The following is a 19,461-nucleotide window of genomic DNA, read 5'->3' as shown; positions in this document are numbered from 1 at the left end:
TTGTATAGGTTCTAAATGGCTAGTTCTAACCTAATCCAGGATAAACTCATACATCATTCACTGAAATCAGGGGGAGCCTCACATATTTATCTGAGGATTGAATGTAATCTTCTTTCCCCTTCTTATATGTTTCTTGTTGGGCTAAATCCACTTAGATGTATTGATATTATTTTTAATCAGTTAAAATATTAAGCGCTAGAAGCATGTGTCCTGGCCTATAGTCTTTTCTTTCTTCCCATATTGCTTCCCATCATATTGCTGTCTCCTTCCTACCCACATGGAGCAAGTGGGTGAGGAGGGGACATAGAGGTGTGAGGATTGGGTGATGTTTTGGCTCTCCTCCCCACCAGCCAGGAGATCTGAGAAAGCACGAAAGTGTGTGTGTGTGGGGGGGGGAGTTTCCTCCAACTTTGTGGGCAAGAAAGCAATGAGAATCTGAGTCCCACTTAGTGCCACTCAGGGCTCATCATGGGTCAGTACAGCTGCATGCTGCCTGTTACTCGCTCAATTACAAGCTAGCCCCAGATGGTAAGCTCTTTTGGTGCAAGGATGCAGGCTTAATATATCTTTGTGAAGTGCCATGTTCTGTATGGCACTTTATAACTAATGAACATGAACTTTTGATGCATGCATACCACTTTTAAGCAAACATATAGAGATTTAGGTAATTGGAGCATTAAAATCCTGAGCTAAAAGGTTCTGATCTGGAATTTCCCAAAGCATGGCATGGCGTCCGTTAATAAGATGTTTTTTGGCCCTTCTGTTGTGGTGTAGTCTTTTTGTGCTCTGCTAAATAGCTGCTGTGTTCTACCACAGAGGTAGCTACCTTTCATCGGTGGCTGAAGTGATTTCTATATACTACTTATCCACCTCACAAGAATATTTAGAGGATGGATTTAGTTAATCTCAGTTTAAAGCACTTTTTGATCCTCAGAGGATAAATACTTTGAACAAACTTCCCCTTGGAGTCTGGCATGAGTAGAAGGACAGTCAGCTTATAGTTAACCTTAAACTTCTGAAATTCAAATGCAGGCAGTCACACACTAGTTCAATACAGAATTCTCTGCTTTGCTGATCTAGTACTGCCTCCAAATGTTTTTATTGATTTAGGCCTCAATCCTGGAAATGAGTGTTCACATGATTGTGGACTTAATAACCTTGAAAACAATATGTTAAAGGGATGCAATTTTTGGCCTTCATTCCAGTTGTCATGATTTTGATGGAACTCCCTGTTTTTAGAATAATGTTAAGAGCATAATAGGGATATAAAAACGAAAAAAGGAAAACAAAAATACAGAAAGGAATTTCTGACTCAAATTTATTTTAGTTCTCTGATGCCTGTTGTTTTTTCTACCTTGCTACCAGTGAATGTCATACTTCTTTCTTTTAAAATATAGCACATTAAAGGGGAGATTTTCTAAGTATCCAACAAATTGATTTTCTAAAGTATGCATATGCCCCATTGATTTTTTTTTCTATAAGGTTTGTGCTCTTACGTACTTTTGAACATCTCTCCCTCAATAAATGTGTGTCCTAAGCACATACCATTAACCAAGGAAAATGTTTAACAAAATATCTGGCTAATCATTAAATTGCAAATTCTAAATTACATTTTGGGGGCCTATTTTAGTTTCCGCAGGAATGAGTATGCCCTTGTATGTTTCAAAGCTAGGGCCCGGTGCTCCCCCAGAGTAGTGCTGTGGGAGAGAATTCAGTCAACAGACACTGGGGGGTAGAAAGGGTACAGATGGAGATCCCCTTAGTAGAGGAGTTCAGATTAACCCTGAGCCTGACTGTACTCCTATCAAAACATAAGACTCCCCCTATTCCCTTTTGATAAAGCCTTTTTCCAGATGTGATTACAATTAAGGCCCAGTCCTGCAAATGTTCTTAATTGTAAGCAGCACAGTCATAAGTATTTGCAGGGTTGGGGCCAACTATGCAACATACTGCTGGGGCCAAGTGTACAATAACTCCTCAGCCCTTGCCCAAAATCACTAGACTGATTTAGAAACTGTCAAGGTTCCTTCCCCACTCTGAACTCTAGGGTACAGATGTGGGGACCTGCATGAAAACCTCCTAAGCTTACTTTTACCAGCTTAGGTTAAAACTTCCCCAAGGTACAAACTATTTTACCCTTTGCCCTTGAACATCCACTGCCATCACCAAACTTTATCTGGGTTCCTGAGAAAACGTAGTTTGGAAACCTCTTTCCCCCCCAAAATCCTCCCAACCCTTGCACCCCACTTCCTGGGGAAGGTTTGGTAAAAATCCTCACCAATTTGCATAGGTGACCACAGACCCAAACCCTTGGATCTTAGAACAATGAAAAAAGCATTCAGACCCAAACCCTTGGATCTTAGAACAATGAAAAAAGCATTCCCCCCCCATTACAAGAAGACTTTTAATAGACGTAAAAAAGAATCACCTCTGTAAAATCAGGATGGTAGATACCTTACAGGGTAATTAGATTCAAAACATAGAGAATCCCTCTAGGCAAAACCTTAAGTTACAAAAAAGACACACAGACAGGAATATTCATTCTATTCAGCACAGCTATTTTCTCAGCCAATTAAAGAAATCATAATCTAACACATACCTAGCTAGATTACTTACTAAATTCTAAGACTCCATTCCTGTTCTGTCCCCGGCAAAAGCATCACACAGACAGACACAGACCCTTTGTTTTTCTCCCTCCTCCCAGCTTTTGAAAGTATCTTGTCTCCTCATTGGTCATTTTGGTCAGGTGCCAGCGAGGTTACCTTTAGCTTCTTAACCCTTTACAGGTGAGAGGAGTTTTCCTCTGGCCAGGAGGGATTTTAAAGGTGATTACCCTTCCCTTTATATTTACGACAGAAACCATGAGATTTAAAACAAACAAAAAAAAATGGCGGGCGGGGGGAGCTCTTTGTTTGCTTTCTTGTGGCTTGGAGCCTGTAGGGATCAGGCAGGGATTTTTCCCCCCGCCACTGTACTCTGAGTTGTCTTTTTGTCTCCTTTCTCTGAAGCATCAGAGATGGCCACAGCTGGAGATGGAATACTGGAAGGGGTGGGCTGCTGTTCTGAGGTGGCACGAAGCATTCTCTTTCCCAGGTGCTTGGCTGGCTGGTTCTTGCTCTCAAGATCAGGGTCTAATTGATCATCAGATGTGGGATCAGGAAGGAATTTTCCCTCGGGTCATATTGGCAGTGACCTTGGGAAGTTTTCACATTCCTCTGAAGCATTGAGTGCATGTCACTTGCTAGGATTGTCTCACTTAATCAATTTCCTGCCACTGCAGGGGTCTTGGGCACTGGTGCACCTCGGTCCCTCCCATTCTCTGCCTGTGGCATATAATAGTCTAGTCTCCTGTGAGCTGTAATAATCTGACCTAATTAAGGCTTTAGTGTGTGGGTGCTGGGTGGCACTGGTGGCCTGTGTTGCACAGGAAATCAGACTAGATGATCTGGTAGACACTTCAGGCCTTAAATTCTATCCCTCTGTTTTCAAACAGCTGCTTCTAGGAGAGCTAGAAACGTCTAGTTAAAATAAATAAATTAAAGCTGGAATTTTCCCTTAATCATGTGATTCCAGGAACTGTGGCTTTAGGAGAATACACCCAAATACAAGACTCAAGATAAAACCATACGTACTGGAAACACCATGCATGCGCTCACACAAAGGGTGTAGCATGAGGTAGTACTAATTACTGAATTTCATTATAAATCACACTCAATACAGTTCTGTAGTATAGAAAATTAGTACTTCATAAGGGAATTGTGCTACTTTTCACTTTTTAAATTTTCTATACACATAAAACTTTAGTAAGTACTAAATTAAAAAAACAAAACATCCCCTCCCCCACAAAACTAAAAATGAATCTGGCCTTCAGTATAAAAATCAGCATCTTGTTAATGTATCAAGTGAAGCATCTCCTAGGCATGTGTAACCTGTGCCCTGACTCTTTTTATTCTGAAAAAATGCGGTGTTTTCCATCTTAAATTATTAATGAATAACCCCAGCCTTCAGAATCAGTCAAGAAACACCTTCTTCAGATGCTCAACAGAGAGATTGCCATTAACACTCAGGTGGAAGAGTAGCTTACTGAACTGCAAAAGAGCATAGTTCATAAAAAATGAGAGTTGCCCTTCTATTCCAAATAAACCACAGTACAGGACATGCATATGTGATGTGTTATGCTTTTAGGCTTTGGCCTACGAAGTACTTCAGGGGACTAAGCAAGACACTGTCCCAATCAGCAGTTATTCACCGGTCTTGAGGAGAGTCAGGTTCATATTTTTCTATTAAATTTCAGTTTTAATACATCCAGAAGAACTTTATTCTATTTAATGTGCTGGTTAGCACGAGCTACAACATTTGGAACAGAAGATATCTGTGTTTGGGATTTTGTTCAGCCTACTGGAGATTAGAGGCAGCCTAGAAGTTCACACCTGGATCTGACAAAAGTTCATGGGAGTTTGGATGAGGTGTTTTTTGCTGCTACTTTGGGCCATTTTCTGATATCATGTCCACTTTTGATGGCTGAACAAGAAGTATGTTGTTAGTATTACAGGGCTCTGCATGGGTCTCTTAAAATCAGTGGATCCAAAGTGTCCAGTTGCAAATAGGGACCATATAATGAGAGAATATGCAACACATCTGCACTCTCAGCCCACCAAATACATTTGTTTTCTGTCATTTCTATATGTTTGTTCAGGTTTTTATTCCTCATGTATTAAATGTGTAATTGACAAGCATATAATATAAAGATGGATGGCACTCCTGGAGTACACATGGATTGAGTTTGCCCAGGCTATAACTTTCTTTTAAATGCCTCTGTCATATGATTGTTGTTCTTAATTGAATTTGGTAACATAGCAGATGGTTATAGTAAGTGCAGGTAAATCATTACTTTAGTTATATACTTGGTTTTAATGTGGTTTTGGAAAGAGCTGTTCACTATATTTCAAAGGCAGCAATGTCATACTAAAGTTTCAAGTACTGGAGCCTGGCAGAAATGATCTCAAGTTGGTAATTCTGTCATGTTTGAGATAGTCGCTGCAGGGGTGCCTCCCCCCCAGCACTGACTGCAGCTGCTCCTGCAGGCTCAGGAAGCCCCAGGCAGTGTGAGGGTGTGGGAGAGGGGGGCACGCCAGAGTCCAGGGGTGGGCGGGGGTGGTAATCAAGGTGGGAGGGTGGACTTTTCTTTCCTCATGTTGGCTTGGACCAAAGAGAGGGGAAAAACAGAAGCGCTAGAGTGCTGCTCTCTTGTTTTGGAAGGACAAACTGGAGGCCTCCATCTGCTGAGTCCTTTCTGAACCGAGATCCCCACCCTACCCCTCACCTGCTGAATCTTTAACTTTGAGATTGGAATATTGGCAGCATAAGAAGCATCAGTTCAGACATCATTGTCTTATCAGTTGAAGGCCATGTCTACGCTAGCAAACTTACAGCAGCACAGCTGTACCGATGCAGCTATGCCGCTGTAAGATCGCTCATACAGACATTCTATGCCAATGGGAGAGAGCTCTCCTGTCAACATAATAAAATCATCTCCACAAGTGGCATAGCTCTGTCAGCTGGAGAAACTCTCTCACCAGCATGACATTGTGCACACTACCACTTATGCCGGTGAAACTTATGTCGCTCAGGGGTGTGGTTTTTTCACACCCCTGAGCGACGTAAGTTTTGCCAACGTAAGTGGCAGTGTAGACATGGCCTAGGAAAGAAGAAACTGCCCTTCTACAGGACCTTATTTCTGAGGATCTCAATGCACTTTGCACACAATGGTTAATGCACTTTTTTGTCAGGAGTATTACATCTATTTGCATATGGTAAACTGAGGAACACAGAGAAAACTATTGTCTAGTGTTGCACAGCAAGCTAATGGTGGCTAGGAATAGAAGTGAAAAGTCCTGCTCTAACACATTCTTAGAAATGGAAGAATTTAATTTTTGAGGACTCCATCACTTCAAAGTATAGGTATATTGTAACTGATTGAAGGACTCTTTTTTTTTCCCTTCTGCAGTGGCAACTGATTTATGTTTCACTTTATAAAGTGCAACTTGAAAAGTTTAGCAGTGGGAAAGCAGTTTCTCCCCTGAGAGTACATAATCTGACAGCGAACAGTTTACCCCAGCTGAAAATCTGCCCTTCGAACTTCGGGAAGCTCGTTGGTTCTACTTGTGACCAACTTGACTGATCTTTGGAGTGTTTTATTGTACTCTGAAAAGGCTTGCTACCTATTTCAGTAAAATGATGAATCAGTGCTCCTGTCAGCCTAGATGGTAAATGATACTTTTAATCAGTGTTCAGGCAGCCTAGATCTGCACATAGGTAATCATATAGAGAAAGAAGAGCCTTCATGGTTATACCAGTTATCTGAGTTTCATGAATAACTGATCTGAATTTTCTACAGTAGATTGACTCTATTTGAAACTAATAGAATTCCAAGCAGCCTGCATATGGAAATTTGGCAGTTAGTGGAGATGGCTAATAATGAGAAACTGCCATTGAGGTGTACTGTTTGTGTATCCTATGCTAATATGCTCAACCTGCTTCCCAGGTTTTATTCCTATAATTCATCATGTGTCAAGATGATAATATCTGTGGTTCTCTTGGAACCAAGCATCTTTTCTTCCTTCCTGACTGACACATTGTGCTCCGCTTCAGCTGAACAGAAAACTTCCCTTTTTGTTTCTACTAAAGTGTTATGTTTTGCTTCATTCTACACTCAGTTTTATTGGGCAATAATGTGATCAGAACAAAATTAGTGTTGAACAGATGTTTGAGTCTCAGTTCGGTTGAGTTACTGTGTATTTAAACTGTGGTAACTGAAACAAGAAGTAAGCATAGCTACTCTGGGTTTGCGTCAGAGGTACTGAGTTACAATTTGGCAAGAAAGGTACAGAAGAGAAGTTAATCCCTGTAATTTAAGGGTTTTTTGTATTTTCATGCTCCTCATGATCTTACCCTATAGTGGAAGCAGACTAATGCTGTTTTGATAGTGCTTTCTCATTCTCCGCATAAGATAAAATCCATATGGCCTGTCTCGGTTAGTTCTCCTAGAGGAAGACAAACATAATTTACTGTTGCTGCTCTAGATACTATTTTATTTCTATATCCCTTTCCGAGGCACTGTGGGTTTTTTTATATATATACATTTGCTCAAATGCTAAGTCAGAATAAGTCTTACTAATCTTTTTCTGGTCAACTTTCCGCATTGAAGAAAGTGAAGATATGGGCTTCCTGGTCTTTATAACAACCTGTTTTTGCCATTGTGTAAACATGATAGAGACAGAGAAATATTTTCTTGTTTAAACTCAAGCATTTTTATGTTAAAGTACCTTGTATCATTGTCAGATATTTGCATATCCATTTAGACTAGCATCTATAGAAAGTTTGAATTCATGTGTCCTGCTCACATTGTTGAAATGTGTCCAGTTTGCTTCCAAATTGGAGACCAAAGTCTGCCCACAATATTCATGATTTCAATGGGATTACTCTCATAAATAAGGCGAGTTGGATTTGGCTTTAGGGCTCAAATGGGCATCTGTCTTGCAATCTGATCTATTTCTGTAAATCCTTATCTCTGCACAGAGACCCACTGAAATCAATATGTTGTATATATATCTCTATCTAGATAATTTTGCTTAACTTTGAGGGCTTGTTCGGCTTCATTATTGTACACTTCTGCACTTCCTGTTTTCATCAACTATCTTGTTTGTGATGAAAATCAGAAGTACAGAGGTGTAAAATAAAGTTAACTAAACCTTTCCCAACTTTAGTCGTGACTTTGTATTTTGGCCTTTGACATGGTAACATCCTTTAGTTGTAATGTGCATGTATGAATTCTTGTTTTACTGTAAAGCACCCACAGTCTAAGATGAGTGCTAAAAATAAATCTAACTAAATATTATAACATAAGCACACTTTTTTCTGAAATACCAATTCTGAAGTCATTGTGGCTTTGGGCAGGTGCATGGATCCAACCATGTGGAGCCAGTTGCAGGGCTGGAGCCTTTATATTTCCATGTCTCAGTAACCCATCTGTTAATTGTGGAATTTTACTCCTTTCTCTGACCTCCTTGTCTGTTTTTTTCTGTATGAACTGAAAATTCTTTGGGGGCAGAGACTTTTTTCCTGTTAGGTACAATGGGGCTCAATCTCTATTCAGGAAAATCAGTGTAATAGCCCTGGGGTCTTTAGGACATTTTATGACAGAATGATATTTACAGAAGAACCAAAAATGACCTTGAAAACCTGTTGTATATATTTAGATGGAATATATGGGCCCAAAGAGCTAAAGGTATTAACATTATTTAATGCTGGTTTAATGATATTTGTGGGTTGATGTATAGAGACTTCAGCCTGCTTAGTACCATGGCAAACACACTATAAAATTCATGCCAAGAGTTAGAAATGTATTGATTGAAACACAGAAAAGGAAAAGAATCATAGTGAGGTCAAGAGCATTGAAATTGATTGTTTTTGCCAAACAAACGTAATCAAAACCTATCAAAGTCCTTTTTTGGAGGATATTAAAGATGGGGGAAACACAGCTTTTGTTTATGTTCTCAGGATGCAGGGTGGCTGATCAGTCATGGATGGATGCTTTAAGTTTGTAGGTCGACTACGACAGCTGTTGCTCTGGACCCTGGTTCATCTCCCAGTCAGGGACATTATTTGTTTGGTTTAGTTAGGTCCCTCTCCTTCACTGGTCCTCTTCAGGCCAAGAAGAACTGGATGGGCCATCTCATCTCACATGGGAGCACTGTGCAGTACAGTTGTTCAGGATCAGGTGAAAATCGGAGAGAGAGAGAGAGAGATAGGACTAGAGGAAGATGGGGGCGCAGAAAGGAGCACATGAGGGAGAAGAAAACAGTAGAATCTCACATTTGTCAGTTTGGAGTCCTTGCTGGTGCAGTGATGATAATCAGGCATCCCCACTGCAATATCAAGTTCTGGTATCACACCAACAGTCCTTCTGCTAGAGCTGTGGTGAGGGTAAAATTTTTTTCTCTTTTCCGAAAGTCTCTCTCTTTTTTTTAAGGGTCCCCAAAAGACAATGGATGGAATAATCCATTCTCTCGATGTTTTATCCATTAATGAGACCTAATTTCCAACACATCAATTTTGATGAATTGGTTTCTGATCCGCTATGCCACTTGTTTAACAGTCATAATCTTAACATGGTCTTTGTGTGGTATAGTAGACCCTATCTGTTTAAATTAATTAAATCTTTCTGTCTCCTTCTCACATCTTTTCTGAAACAATTTTATATAACAGGTCATTGTAACAAATCATGAACCGATACTCACTTTTCACCAGTTAAGCTCATAATTAAAGAAGGCCTACAAGGCCTCAATTATTACAACAGCTCACATTAATATGAAATTACCTGGAATGGTTTTACAAATCAGGATCCTCCAGACAGAAGCAGAATGTTGCCCATATCTCTGGTACCTTTCATTTTACAGGTTAGATATGGAAATAATGAATTTTAATATTCAGACACCCTTAGAGAAGACACCAAAGATAGTTGATGTCATATGCAGAACCATTTTATGCTTCTGATAAGAGACAATACAGTACTTTAAATGATGATAAATGTATTGCATACTACCATGCTAAACGTTTCCTAAGTGTTATTTCTCTGTTGTGTGACTGGGTCTAGTGGGGAGCCAGCTGTGGTCATTCAATGAGGGTAAACTTCAAAGAATGGGGCAGAAAATCCCCATAAAGCTGGTGGATATTCCAATACTTAGATTTACCAAGCCAGCATAAAATAGCTTCTTTATTACCTTACTGGTTACTCAGAAATCCAAACAACACAGTTCTCTTAAAGTGATCCAGCCTCAGGCCTCCATCCAGGTACCCACATGAATATGAGGAAAATGTCTGTAAATCTTATTTTATCATATAAAAGAAAAGGTTCTTCCAATCCCAAAGGATTGGACACATTACCTCCCAGGTTAATGAATGTTTCAGATCTTACCCAAATACACACTACAGCCAATTCTTATTAACTAAAAGTTATTAAAAAACGAGAGAAAGAGCGGGGTTAAAAGATCGATATACATACAGACATGAGTGCTGTATGTATATTGCTTTGTAGTTGCAAAGAGTTCCTTCAGAATTCAGTTCATAGGTCATAGTCCAAATCTCATGTCCAGGGTGTACCAGCATAACTGGGACCTCAGTCTTGCAACTCAAACTTCCCCTGATGAAGTCTAAGCAGATCTGAGATGACAGAATCAGGACCCAAGTATCTTTTATACAATTTCATGTCTTTTAACAAGTTGGAATTCCTCAGGGAACAAAAGGTAATTAGGATGACTTTGAAGGAGGTCCATCACTGGTACTTAGCTATACGAATTAACATGTTCCTCCACCATTCACAGTACATTTCAAAGAGAGATGAATACTGAGATATCTCATGTTTACAATTCATTTACATGATAGGGTGTTCTTTTGACCTCTGAATTATCAGAATATAGCATAGACAGGGACTGTTGATTACAACTGTCCACTCTACTCATATATATGTAAATACACAAAAACACAAACATTGTCTCCCCACATGTCTTCTGTGGGTTATTTATTTTGCAGGATGTTTAACCCTTTCTAGCCATGCATCACAGTAGATGTTTGTACATGAAAAACATTCTTAGAACATTTGTTGCCTTTCTTTTTATATAATAACACAATCTTCCTTTGAGGAAGCATGCTATGCATTTAACTCAAAAGGTGTTTGAATTTGGGACTGTTGCCAACTGTGTCCAATATCTATTCATGGGACACCATCATAGGGCCTAATCACATCAGCCACACTATCAGAGGCTCGTTCACCTGCACATCTACCAATGTGATATATGCCATCATGTGCCAGCAATGCCCCTCTGCTGTACATTGGGCAAACTGGACAGTCTCTACGTAAAAGAATAAATGGACACAAATCAGACGTCAAGAATTATAACATTCAAAAACCAGTCAGAGAACACTTCAACCTCCCTGGTCACTCAATTTCAGACCTAAAAGTGGCAATTCTTCAACAAAAAAACTTCAAAAACAGACTCCAACGAGAGACTGCTGAATTGGAATTAATTTGCAAACTGGATACAATTAACTTAAGCTTGAATAGAGACTGAGAGTGGATGGGTCATTACACAAAGTAAAACTATTTCCCCTTGTTTGTTCTGCCCCCCACCCCCCACTGTTCCTCAGACATTCTTGTCAACTACTGGAAATGGCCCACCTTGATTATCACTACAAAAGGTTTCCCGCCTCTCCCCCCCCCCCCCCACTCTCCTGCTGGTAATAGCTCACCTTAAGTGATCACTGTCCTTACAGTGTGTATGGTAACACCCATTGTTTCATGTTCTCTATGTATATAAATCTCCCCACTGTATTTTCCACTGAATGCATCTGATGAAGTGAGCTGTGGCTCACGAAAGCTTATGCTCAAAAAAAATTGTTAGTCTCTAAGGTGTCACAAGTACTCCTTTTCTTTTTGAGTTTTGTTTGTAAGTCTGTGCAGGTAAGTTTAGCAGAAGTTTCTCTACACAAATGACAGTTTGTTCATAATCCCAATGCCAGAATGTAAATTACCCAAACATATTCCAGGTTTATATATTTTTTTTTGCTTTCTAGTTGCACTGTTTTTATTTTGAGGTGATTATTTATTTTGTTTTTGACTGAGTTATTACTGAATGCTTGAAGCTTAATTTCTTGTCCACAATTCTTTAGTCTGCTTGCTAGCAGGCCTGCTAAGGCTTTCGCTTTCATTAAAGAGTAACATGAGTAATGAGAGATTTTAACAGTGTGTTGGTCAAACCTGTTGAGCTACAATAATAATATTAGGCACATGTAAAAAATGTTACAGCTTCAAGATGCTTTACAGTCATTAATCTGCACAGCACCCCTGTGAACATGGTCATTAAGTGGTAGTGTTCCCATTAGAAGGCGAAATTGAGATAAGGATGTTGTGAGTTGCTCAAGTTCTCAGTGGCCTCACATACCTCAATAATGTAACCCTAGAATCTGCATTGCATTATTCTTTATACAGATAACCTTATCTATGGCAAAATGGGAAAGGTTTTAAAGCCACTCAGTTACTAGGGGCAGAGTTTTAAAAACTTAGATAGGGACTGTATGCGGGAAACTTTTCCCTTGGCATCTCTCTTTTTTCAATGCCCTGAGTGCCTGTGTTTTATACAGTTAGTCTCAGGGTTTTAATATGCTTCCTACTGGGAATTTTGTAGTATAACAAGGGGCAGGAGACTAGATAATCTTACTTAAAATAAAAAAGGTGTTTGAGTTTGGGACTGGTTCATGTTATATGAAGACGTGCGTTTGTCCAAGGTGCAAGGTTCATGATGACTACTCGTTTTATCGTTATGAGAGATACCACATCAAGTTGTAATTAGTTTCTAAGCTTTGGTACATTTTCAGTGTAATACATCTGTCTGCTTTCATTGGTTTAAGGTTTTGTCAGTTGATATGGGGTGGATTTATTCGTAAATGTAGAGTAGACTCCACCTTGACCAGGTGCTTATCTCTTTTAATAAACTCAGTTGTTGTGGTTTTGTTTTTAAATTATTCTCTGGCTTTTAAACATTGTAATTCCAAAGAAAATTACTAATCTCTGAATGACAAATAGCATTTACCATTTGGAAAAGAATAGCCAAATAAGTCCAAGGACACATCAACTTTGCACTCTTAGTTGATGAAGCAAGGTCATTGAAACAGTAGCAACTCCCGTTGACTATTTTGTACATAAATTGTGATCTTAAAGTACTGATGTTCTTCCAGAAATGTATGTGTATAGAAATTGAAAAACTGATGGATAGTGCTCTAAGATTGTGATGGATCTTGACATACTGAAAGTTTATGCTTAATCTTACGTTGGGGCATCAACAATATCAGAAGTATATAACAGAGTGAAAACTGAGTGAAAACTGTTATGAAGCTGTCTAGTAAATGCAATGAATGGCACACAAAAGAACCTGGTGATATTGAACACCTACAAAGTCATTTACTTGAGACTTGCTTTCCTTTTTACTGCGAAAGTTCTGAATACTTTTCCAAGGCCAAATGTCATTGAAAGAAAACTAGTACCCAGTTCTGCTGAATGTACTTCTGGAAATGGCTGCTGCATGTGAACGGAATGACATGATTGTGGAAACAAATCGGTGTCTGTTCCATTTGAGAAAATGTAGTGATCAGTGTGTGTTTTAGTAGTCAGCAGTGACCATTAGTAAGTAAGTTAAAGATATCCTACAGAAGAGCTTTAAGATATAGGGATGTCAGGAAATCATCAAGCAAAATGCATTAAGTGATGTTTCAACAGCATAAGCCTGTGTAATAGACTATGTTGTGAGTTCCTATGTTGTTTCATTCAGCTAGATAAAATGTGACTACATGCTTATGGGTTGTAGAGGAAGCTCTTATGGATGTAGTCATGGTGAGACTGTGAGTTTAAATTCTTCATCATCATTATGTATATTTAATTGTGCTTTACAAACATAAAGAAATACACATCCTCCAGAGTGGCTTACAATCCATACAATATAGACAATGAAGACAAGACAAAACCCAGTGTAATAGTGGACGAAGTGGAGAGAGTACTGGTGAGCAGGCTAAGGTAGCAAGGGTACCTGGAAGGAGTTGCATGGGAGTAATCTGAATGATAGTGCAGTCTTCATGCAGGGAGTAAGAAACTTGTCTAGTCAGAGGAGACAGCATAAAAGAAGGAGCAAAACTGAGAATGAAAGTAGTCAAAGGAAAGGGGATTGTGAGGAGTGTGGACAATGGAAAGACTACGATGAAATGAGAATAAAGATATTCAAAGATTGGGTTAGGTTTCTGGTGAAATTAAGTTAGTGAAGGAATGCAAGGTGGGGAGGTGATGCAGTTGCAATAATTTAAGGAGAGCTATGAGAGAAGATGGTGTTATTGGTGGTATTGGATAGAGAAGAAGTAGTGAGATGCAGGCAGCTCAGAAAGGTGAAGAATCTTGTAATCAGAGCAGGAATTGATCAACACTCGTGATTTGATGGAGAATGAGAAAAATGAGGATTAGGGGGATATTGAGGAGGATGAAGCAGGACATAAGTCCTGACATGATGTGAAAAGGAATGAAAAGTCAAAGAAGATACAGAAGTTGTGAAACTGAGCAATGGGGAGTTGTGGAGGGTGCAAAGAAAAGGTGCTGCATGAGGACTAAGAAGAAAAATAGATTTCGTTTTGGTAAGAATGAGTTTGAGATTGCAGCAGAGCATCCAGGAGGAGATGTTGGAGACATTTGGAGATGTGCGAATTGGTAAAGGGAGAGTGGTTGGGGAAAGAGAGGGAACTGAGAATCCACTGTATAGGGGTTGTACCAATCATTTTGTGAATGAATGAGGTTTCCAGAGAGAAGAGGTGGGCTGCATAGGGTTGCAGAAACAGAGAGAAGCAGCATGTGAGGAAGAAAGAATGATCAACTGAATAAAAGGCCTTAACTTTCTCCCATTTGACATAGCAAGGAGGAAGTCACATGAGCAGCATACAGTTTGTTGTTAATGACCCTGCAGCAGCAAACCATTTGATTGTTGACTAACAGGTGGAACTTCTGTGAACCCTGCTAACTTTGCAATGAGGTCAAAGTGATCTCTTCCATAATTGGTATGTGATGAAAAGGCTTGTTGCTGTGTGTACTGTAGCCTTCTGTTGAATGCACAAGTATCCGTTTTCTTTAACTTGGCAGAGGCAGTGGAGTTGATGATTGCAGTTACCAGGTAGAGGCATTTGTGGTGTTGAAGCCTGTGAGAGCCCTACACTTGGTGCCATGTATATATATATTTTTAAGAACCATACAGCGGGTATTTCCTTGGGTTTTTTTTATTCTCCTCCACACCTATATCTTTATATAACAGCTTGTCTTGTGGTTTTACAGGCATGAAATGCCTTAACATATGTAATTTATTCTTTCCTTCAAGGGGGTTAACAAATTGCCTCTTTGTTTCCTAAAGGAAATATTGGGGGGGAAGGATGTGGAATGTTACAAGCTGAGATTAAAAAGAAATGCCTGGAATCTTGGATAGGAACCACATAAAAATGCACTCAGTCTCTCTTTGAAAATGAGGATTGATCTGACAGTTTTCTGGCAAACTCTCTATGGTACTTGGAAAAAGCAGAATCATATTTGAAAACTGATTGTTGTCCTTGATAAAATTACCAAAGAATTTAGTAGACTATTTTCTATATGTTTGTGGATAGAGGCAAAGACACTTTACTTAACAAAAAAAAAAAAAAAAAAAAGATGAAAAGAGATTAGCACATTTCTTGCCAACTGTAAAGTAGTTCTGAAGATTAATGAAGGACTGCAGCCAAAGATAAAGGATGACTGAAGGAATATTTTTGACCCCATTGATTTGATTGCAGAAATCATGAAGGACTTTTAAATTTTCATTCCCAAAAGTATGTAAAAATATCTGATACTGCCAGCTAGAACTGTGAAATTCAAAAAGATTACGCAGCAAAATGAAAATTCTTAAAGAACAAATGTGCCCTATGATCACTTCTGTAACATGAATTTGGCAGTCTTGTACGGTATAAAGAATGTGGTGCAAAGACAACTACTAAGACCATGCAGTCAAAAGAAACAGAATCAGTGTAGATGAAAATTGGGACCTAGTTGGTGTAGGGGACTAGTTTTCTGATTGGTAATAGGTAATTGCTAATAAAAGCAGATAGAAGTACTCCTCACTCCAGATAGGTTTCAGAGTAACAGCCGTGTTAGTCTGTATTCGCAAAAAGAAAAGGAGTACTTGTGGCACCAGATAATCAGTTTGATGTTTTTCAGCTATCATAAAACTGAACATTAATTTTTAGCAAAACTCTGCTCATGCTTTAGCCAAAACATGGCCCTCTGGAAAATAAAACTAAACATAATAAGAAGCTTTGATTTATGTCAATATTAATAGAAGGATGAAGGCAAATCATAAGGGTAACAGTCTCAAGATATCTATATCACTTTATAAAATTCCAAGAGCATGTTTTTGATATCACCTTTTTCGTATGCCTTTTTATCCACAATACTAGCATGATCAAATCCTTATATTTTATCATCCCAGTGATACAGTATTTTAATTTATCAGTCAAAAAAAGATAAGCAGAGCATCTCTGGGTGATTATAAACATGCCTCATCTAATATAATAAAGCACAAGACTAGGAGATTTTTGCCATTACAGAAATGCAATAAATATACCAGTGTGCTATTATGAATTTATCTGCACAAAACATTTCGGAGTACTTTGAATCCTGGGTACTTTGAAGCTTGGGCACAACATCATTCTCATTGAGTTAGAAATGTAGCATTATCTTCTAAAAACACAGCTAATTTCTGATAAGTAAATAATTCATCCAACATTAGCAGGTTACTTTAATTTAGTCCCCTTCATAAATAGCAAAACTCCCCTTAAAGCACCCAAACTAACCACCTTTTGAGGAAAGAAGCAAGGTCAATTACATATCCTCATGGAGTGAGATAGCTTGGGCTAAATGTCAAACGCTTGACAACATTTATCCACGTCTAAGCCATTGTGTATAATTACGCCCTCTGACCTGTTTGTTCCTCCTTCTCTCATGCTCACCTCAGAGTAAGAGGTGGCTTTCTTTGGCCTGTTTGCTTGTTAGAATGTCAAGTTATATCAGTTCTAAGGCACTGTTGGTAATGTCCCTTGAGTGACGGTTAGGGTGAATAGCAAGTGTGAAAAATCGGGACAGAGGGTGGGAGGGTAATAGGCACCTATATAAGACAAAGCCCCAAATACTGGGACTGTCCCTATAAAATCAGGACATCTGGTCACCCTAGTGATGGTTTCCAGTCAGTTGTTCTACCACATATCTCTTGACCAAAACTAAACATGTTCTGGCCAAGCATTTGGGAAAAATCCCCCAATAATAACTAGGGCTTCAAATATATGAGTGTTGTCAAGCTGTGAAACTTAGCGTTGACTCTTGACTTTCCTCTCTTGTGCTGCAACCATAAGAAGGGCTGGACCTAAAATTACTTACAGTAACTTACACCTCAGATGCACAGAGTGGTGAGCTAATCACATTTATAGACTGTAGGCACCTGAAAAGTATAGGGTTTTCTCTTGTGAAACAGCCTGATAATGCTCCTGTTTTTTATAAACTGTATGAATATCTTTATTTGATAAATTAAGGTGCATTTCTTAGAGTGTAAGCTCTGTGATTGTGCAGCATCCCGTACCTGAAGGACCCAATCCTGACTAGGGCCTTTCAGCACTGCTATAATATAAATGAATACTATTTAATAATAATAATGGGTTTGTAATTATACACAATATTGAATATTTTATGGATGTCTGACCAAAATCTTTGGGTCTGTGACACTCCGTGAACATATGTGCATGCACTAACATACTATATTAGCTCACATGGTCTTGTGCTTGCATTTCATTGGAATTACCTCCATGATGGTGTGTGCATTTTGGAAGTTGTCTGACCAAGAGTCAGTCATCTGTGCTACTCTGATATACTAGTTCTTGTTTTCCTTTGATATGCCATGACTTGTCTAGTTTTGCTCTATTCAGAACCACCTAGAGAATTTGTCCATTACATTTTCATTTTTTTAGTCTTAGCAATTCATTTTCAGCAGCAAAACAGAAGTTGGAGATATGTTTATGAATATCTGATATTTGAAGGTTATAGTGTGTTGTTCAAATGTTGGCTTTCTAAACCTTGAGGCTTTAGGAAAAAAGACTATACTTTGACATTAGGGCTTTCTGCCATAGTTTGATAGATCTCTAAACTTTAATTTCACATTAATGGTCGTGAATCACAGCCCTAGGAATTATTTTAAAATATATATATATATATATTATACACACACACACACACTCTGTACATAGGAAGAAAGCAGTTGGTTTCTAACCTAATTCATGCAATACAGACCACAACAGTCTTCACACTTACAAACCTAGTGCACACTCACCACAACCAGTTCACATGTGTGCAAATCAGTAGTCATCTTACATCAAACCCCATCTAAAGCCAAATAAAATCCTTGCATCTGTTGGATCACAGAAACCCCCTTGGGAACTGCCAGCTGATGTGCTGAGACTACTTCTAATCCATTTTCCCTGCCAGCTTGGGACTCCAGAACCCTGCCTGGTTTGAGCCAGACATGCTTGCCTGGTACAAACCCAGACCCAGGTCTGAACAACGTCCCACAAAAGCTGAAGGCTTAACTGAAAACAGCTTAAGAAGTGTTCTTGTCTCCACCACCCAGATGTCCAGTTCCCAATGGGGTCCAAACCCCAAATAAATCCATTTTACCCTTTATAAAGCTTATACAGGTTAAACTCATAAATTTTCGCCCTCTATAACACTGATAGAGAGAATCATAGAATCATAGAATACCAGGGTTGGAAGGGACCTCAGGAGGTCATCTAGTCCAACCCCCTGCTCAAAGCAGGACCAATCCCCAATTAAATCATCCCAGCCAGGGCTTTGTCAAGCCTGACCTTAAAAACTTTCCCCTTTTTGTTTTGATTTGGGATTTTTTTTGGTTAGTGTCATGTTTTTGGGGGGCAGGGTGGGGGAGGGTTCTGGGGTTGTAAATCTATATTATTGCATTCAGGATTTACCAAAGCTTGGATCACAGGTGAAAACATATCTACATCTTTACAAAAAATAAAATTGATACCTGAGATTGTTGCATAATTCTGAGGCCAATATGCATTCTTTTAATGAAAGTAAATTAAACCAAGTGAAATATTTTATAGTAAAGCATAAGGTTTTGTTTGGTTGACTTATGAACCTGATAGCAATGTTCATATTAGAAATACCTACATACATTAGAAGAGTGGTTCTCAAACAGGGATATGCAGAAGTCTTCCAGGAGGGACATCAACTCATCTAGCTATTTGCCTAGTTTTATAACAGGCTACATAAAAACTTTTGAAGTCAGTATAAACTAAAATTTCATACAGACAATGACTTCTGTATACTATACACTGAAATGTAAGTAAAATATTCCAATCGATGTATTTTATAATTATATGGTGAAAATGAGAAAGTGAGCAATTTTCACTTAACTAAACTTGATTAATCTGCACAACCAGAGGACGTCTCTTCAGGGTATTATCTCCATTTAACAGATGAGGAAGAGAGGTTAAGTGGGCTTGCACAAGGAGAGAAAATCCATGTCCTAGTCCACTACTTCAACTAGTAACATCCATTTTATTGAATAATTTCTTGCCTGGCACATCCCATTCTTGGTACTTTTGCATTTTGTACAATTTAATTTGTTTTGAGATTCAAATTAAATTGAGGAAATGAATTGGCATGTTAATGTTTTTTTTGTAATTCATGTGTCCATTGTAAGGATCTTCTGTCATGTTTTTGCCCTAGGTTAGTGTTGTAAACAAGATGCTGTATTTCAGTGGGTTTATCAGTGAATTATTTTT

The 19,461-nt window shown here is 38.8% G+C and overlaps 1 protein-coding gene across 23 annotated transcripts in view; it reads left to right on the top strand.

The window, feature by feature from the left end:
- The window catches only part of DLG2 (discs large MAGUK scaffold protein 2), a 1,511,004-nt gene that overhangs the window by 946,745 nt on the left and 544,798 nt on the right, over positions 1 to 19,461 (top strand). The window lies entirely within an intron of this gene.

This window comes from Caretta caretta, chromosome 1 (genome assembly GCF_965140235.1).
Source record: "Caretta caretta isolate rCarCar2 chromosome 1, rCarCar1.hap1, whole genome shotgun sequence".
Classification (NCBI taxonomy): Eukaryota; Metazoa; Chordata; order Testudines; family Cheloniidae; genus Caretta; species Caretta caretta.
The sequence above is the reverse complement of the archived record's forward strand: the minus strand, read 5'-3'. Positions and strand labels throughout refer to the sequence as shown.